A 6333-nucleotide genomic window follows, 5' to 3' on the forward strand; every position below is an offset into this window, starting at 1 on the left:
CCCCCCCCCCCCCCCCTCCCAAGGGAGGCATGTATTGGGCAGCTATGTGAGCACCCAGGTGTGATGAGGCTAAATGTTTTGGTGGCGTGAGGCCTGTTAGCCCGTCCCCAAAAAATCCACAAATTAGCTGCAACATTGTATACACCGCAGGGTTCAAAGCCTGTGAAAAAAGTAGCAGCTTATAGTCCAGAAATGACGGTAATACACAGATTTCAAAACTTCTAGTACACTTTTATATTCACCTTCGTTACTCTGATACCCTCGACTGGAATCCAGAGCAACCAACTGGTGCGTATGTAATTTAATCTCTGTATAAATCCAGCTGTTCTGTGAAGGTCTCGGTTTGTTACAGAATGCTAATGATAAAACAGCATCATGAAGACCAAGGAACACACACCACATGGGTCAGAAAGAAAGTTGAGAATTTAAACTACAGCTCAGGTGAGACAATCTGTCCACACACACTATGAGTCGTGATCCACAAATGTGGCCGTCATGGAAGAATGACAAGAAGGAAGTTGTTGAAAGAAAACTAGAAGAAGCCCTGTTTGTAGTTTGACATAACCAGAGGAGACCAGTACTGAACTTGTTTTAACCTGAACGCAAAACTGTGTGTGAAAGAAAAGATGAATCTATACCCTGAACACACCATCCCTACTGATACACGGAGGTGGCAGCATCATGCTGTGGGGATGCTTCAGCAGGGACAGGGAGGCTGTTCAGAGCTGATGAGAAGATGGATGGAGCTGAATTCAGGACAGTTCTGGGAAAAATAAACCGTTCAAGGCTGCAGAAAACCGAGGTGGAGGTTCACGACCTGAAACAATCAAATACTTTGAAGTTTGTCGTTTTGAAACGTGACTAAAAGTTGAACTCTTAAAAAACAATTGTTTTAAGACCGTGTAAGTACAAGTGATGAAACCACTCTGTCCAAACTGCTCCGTGATGTATTTTTCGTGTTTTTGGTTGTTGTTTGTATCGATGGGGGAGGGCTTAACTCGTGATCATTTACATAGAACGAGTAAAAACTGACTTTACTCTAAAGCCTTATTCATGTTTGCCTCGTTGTGAAAAACACTTTGAACCAATGTTTTTACTTTAAACAAAATCTAAATCATTTAGTTTTAGTCTGTGGGGTGTTTGTGCCATCCGTTTTGTCTACACGTCACTTGGAGAACTTCTTTCACTCACCTGGTGCTCCGCTTTTTCAGCAGTTTGTGTATCGTCTCTTTTCTCCACAGGTACCTGCAGCTGTTCATGTTGAGCTAGTTCATATTCAGCTCGACTGTTTATTTTTACTTGCAATAAATCAGTATGTATGCCACTGCCATGTGATGATTCAGACGAAAATTAATGCTTCTGCCATGTGACGTCACAGCGACTTTAACACTGATTGTGCTGTTGAGGGATCATCTGTGTCAAAACCTGCTTTTTGATGAATGTCTTTATTAATTTACCAATCTTTGTATGGAGTTTTAGCTAAAATTAATAAAGTGAAGCATTCCTACAACACAAAGCTTTACACCATCTCAATGACGTGTTGGTAGGTGGAAGATCAGAAGTGTTCCACTTTACACGGTGGTTCCCAGTACTGGTCCCTGAGGAACACCGTCCTGCATGTTTTAGTTGTTTCTCTGCTCCAACACACCTGATTCAGGGATTTAATTACTTCCTCAAGTTCTGCAGAAGCCTGCTGACAACAAATTCATTCAAATCAGATGCAAGAAAGCATGAAAACAACGAAAACATGCAGGATGGTGTTCCTCAAGGACCAGGGTTGGGAACCACTGCTTTGGAGAATAAACTATGCGAGTTACAGAAAACTTTAAGACGCTCGTCATCATTTTGTTCTTGCACCCTTCGAAGATGGACGTATTTTGGTAAAGTCTCCGTCCGTATGTCCATAAACTTAATCTTGTCCGGTGCTAACTTTTGGTCCTGTCGAGATCATTTGATGACACTTCATGCATGCCTCACTGGACGGAGCATTGTGTCACACCTCATCGCCCCAGCTTCCAGGTCATCATCACAAATCAAAGTCAAATGTTGCACATGGTCTTTGCTTGTGCGGGCCGTTGCTGTAGATTAGTGTATAATAGTTTGTCGACAAGCGAATGCTGTACGTTCAATAATATCTTTCAGCATTGTTGGGGGGTTGTGCATTTAATCAAATTTGTTGTTTCGAGTTTTGCTCCAAACAATCACAAAACTAGTATAAGCAATAGAAAATGTATTATTAATATTATTATTATCAACAAAATTCTGCTAATTCATGCTTTCTTCTGGTCTGACCTCTTGGATGAGTTGCAGCTCCTTAAATGTGTGTGTGTGTGTGTGTCCTTGTTTATGCTACTTTGTGAGGCCCATTTTTCCAACTTATACTACATTGTGAGGACCAACTGCTCCTTATGGGGCCCAAAGCCCGGGCCCCATAAGAAGAAGTCCCGTTGGTGGGTTAGGGGCTAGGTTTAGGACTAAGGTGTGAATTGAGGATGTGTTAGGTTTAGGGTTAGGTATGTACTGGTAATGGTTAGGTTATGGATAAAGGTCATGGTTAGGCTATAGAAATTAATGAAAAATGAATGGAAGTCAATGCAAAGGCCCCACAAAGATAGCAAAACAAACCTGTGTGTGTGTGTGTGTGGTGGGGGGGGGGGGGGGTAGTTACACAAGCTTAGAAATAATATTTAAAAATAATATTTAAAAACAAACCATGTCCAAACGTTGTGCTTATAATGAGTGAGAACATGAGGAAATATGAATTGACCCAAACCATCAGATCAAACGTCGTCTCTTCAAAAACAGGAGAAGCAAAACTTGACTTTATTACAGACTTTACAGCTTCATGTGCAGAGTCAGATATTCTGCTAAAAATAAAACCTGTGCCTTTGTGCACCAAAGTTTATGTTCAATAATCCAGGTATAAAATCCAACAATGTTCAGTCAGGTCATCTTTTCCACTGTGGAGGATGCTGTTTGTTTGGGGGCTCCTCAGATCGAGGAAGTCCTTTGGATGAAGGACAAAACGTCTCAGCACACCAAAGAAACCGTTCATACAGCCTTTGTGGTCAAACGTTTAAAAAATATATATCTCAATTCAAGTCTGTTAACTATAAGTTTAAAATCTGAAGCTGAACTGTGGAGGAAAATAAACTGCTGTCAACAAAACAGGAGGAGTGACACGTCTTCATGAGCAACGTACTTGGGACACATAGTTTGGTCTGATAAAAAAACTAATACTGTTTTTACACTATGCAGGTGCATCTCCAAAAATTAGAATATTGTGAAACTGTTCAAAATTTTCTTGTCAGTTATTTCAGAAAGTGAAACATGTTACACAGATTCATGACACATACAGTAGTCTCTTGTTTATCACGGGGGGATCCGAATCCTGAAGCCCCACCATGAGTGAAAAACCTCGAAGTAGGAATAGTAGTTCAAGTTCAAGTACAGTAAACTTTATATTAAGGCTTTAGAAACCCTTCCTTGTCATTTTAACAACATATGCTACTAAATTTGACTTACTAGCTCTGCAGGACAGCAACAGCTCTGGTTCTGGTCCAACTCTGTTTCATTCCGACACTGTTTGTTTCTGCAGACCTGTCCTGCAGCTATGAAGCCCACAATCAGTCCTCTAAACTCTTAAACCTACTCATTTGAACAACATACAGGTACAGGAGCTACAAAAATTTACTTACCAGGCTCCACAATAGAGCTTTCTAACCTGAGCCCTAAGCCTGGCCCCACCCGATCCAAATTTGAGGCGGGCCGGGTCATTGTCTTTTAATTGGGTCAGGATCAGCCGCGATCCAATTATATGATTACATGGCCTGCCATATCATCACCAGCCGCACGCAGCCATTTCACCGCGAGCTGACCGGTCTTGAAAGAGATAAAAAGTTCAGGTAAGCTTCAGATGAGACTGTACTGCCAGGAATCACCCAAATGGACGTTCAGCCGCTGCACTCAGCGGACGCGCGCGGCCGATGACCCAAACATGTGAGATCTCAAAGCAGACGTGTCAGAGCGGTCCGTGTCTAAATAAATCAGAATGCAGCAGAAACAGGGTTTTGCTCTTTTTCGGCCATGAAAGTACAAACACCCCCCAGCTCAGAATCTTCTGCCGCTTTTATTCAGCTGTGCGTCTCCAACCGTTAATAACTAATGTTTTTTTTTTCTTCTGGGTTCAGACCTGTAATTACTGTTAATTCATCGGGTCGGGTGGGTTTCAGAAATGATGACTGCGGGCTGGGGTCGAGTCAGACTGGATTTTTTGGGCCCCGATGCAACTTTACTCTGCAGTACAGGAGTAGCTCGGTTCTTGTCCGACCCGATAGATGTAAAAAGTCCCGGTACAGCATGACTGAAGCCCACCGCTCCATCCAGCTTAATGTGCGCGTGCTGCTGCGCAGGATTTAATCCACCCGGTCCGGACCAGCACCACGCGACCAGAACCTGACTGAACCTTGCAGCCGTCTGTCGTCTGCAGCTCCCAGGATCCGGGTCACACTGATTCTGGATCAGCTGCAGCCCAGCTGCTCAGCAGTGAAGATCCAACTTGAAGGACGAGTTCAGCTTCAGAATTATTTCTCTCTATGAAAACCTGTTCCTCTCATACATCCTGAAGGATGCATCCACAGAGGCCACCTCCCAACAATGAGATTAATGGTTTGGGGGCATCAAACTTCTTTTTAATGTAATTTATGTGTTGTGTAATTTTTTCTTTCTCATTATGTGATGCAGATCAATGAGAGAAAAACAATCAATTTAAATAATTGTAGCATCTGGTGGCAACACTGATTGACTGATAGATATTTATCAAGGGGAAATTTAATATAACAATTGATAATTCAGCATAAAAGATACAAAAACTGATAAGGGGATGGGGGGGGGGGGTGTCTGAGCCCATTTCCTGTCATTAGTGTGTGTTTTTATCTTTGGAGAGGAGAGACTTCAGGCAGCTGTCAGAAAACACAGAACTGTAGAGCTAAATATAGAAAGTACCAAACCCTGATTTCCTCTCTCGGAAAGTGTAGTAACTATTTCTGGGAAGCGAGAGGCTGAATTTGTTCCCTCCTGCAGGCCTCTCAGGGCTCTCTGACCTTGTTTCTGCTGCACAGCGTGCAGGATCTTCTGTTTCTGACAATGGCACAATCACGGCAGTCTTTGATTGTAAAAAGCTGCAGATGTATTCTGGTGGATGTGGCAGTTCTCACACAGCAGCATGTTGGTGGTGAAATAATGTCACACAAAGGTTTGAAACTCCCCTCCTCTTTTTTTTTTTTTTTTTGTGCTGACAGCAGTTTTACACAAATGTTGCTTCAGGACAAACCAGGTTTGTGTGAGTTGTGTAAACAGAAGAAAAGACTAAATGTGCACCGAAACTGCATCCAAAACTAAAAGAGGTGGGCATCCACAGGACGCTGTGTTCCTGCACAAACAGCCAGGATGTCCTCTGTGGGTGTGACTGTCCCTGAGGGCTGCGGGAGCACACTCTGTGCACTGATCCCTGCTTGTTGTTGCACAGCATTGTGGGAGTCAGAGGGGGCATCTAGTTCCTGCGTCCTGCAGTGAAAAGCTCTCCTGTCCGAAACAGTGTCAGTGTTTTGGAATGTGCTGTGCTGGGAGAGGAAGAGGAGTGGGCTTAGTGTCCCATGCAGTCCTCAGGCAGTTTGCATGTCTTTTACAATCTGACGATGTTAAAAATATGAATTCCTTAAAAAATAGATCTGGCAGAAAAGCCCAACACTCCTTAAAGGAATACCTTTAAATGCCAGAGATTTTAGATAAAGATGATCTCATTTTGAGACATGAGGGAGTTCCAGTGAAATCTTAAAAATACCATCAAGCCTACAAGACAGAGGACATCTGATCTCATGGACATGGCAGCAAGGTGTTCTTTTTCACAAGGACAATTTATACTCAAAGAGAAACTTCTCCAGGTGCTCCAGTTTCCTCCCACAGACCAAAAACATGCATGTTAGGCTGACTGGTAACTCCGAATTGTCTCTAGGTGTGAGTGAGAGAGTGAATGGTTGTTTGTCTCGTTTGTCTCTATGTGTCCCTGTGATGGACTGGAGACCTGTCCAGGGTGTCCCTCGCCTCTCGCACAGTGATGACTGGATATGGACACCAGTGACCCCCGCGACCCGTAAAGGAAGAAGTGGGAAAAGACAGTGGATGGATGGATGGATGGATGGATGGATGGATGGATGGATGGATGGATGGATGGATGGATGGATGGATGGATGGATGGAAGGACTTACTAGGACTTCTCCCCCGCACTTTCTCCATCCATCCATCCATCCATCCATCCATCCATCCATCCATCCA

Source organism: Nematolebias whitei, chromosome 9 (assembly GCF_014905685.2).
Source record: "Nematolebias whitei isolate Nwh7 chromosome 9, NemWhi1, whole genome shotgun sequence".
Lineage (NCBI taxonomy): Eukaryota > Metazoa > Chordata > Actinopteri > Cyprinodontiformes > Rivulidae > Nematolebias > Nematolebias whitei.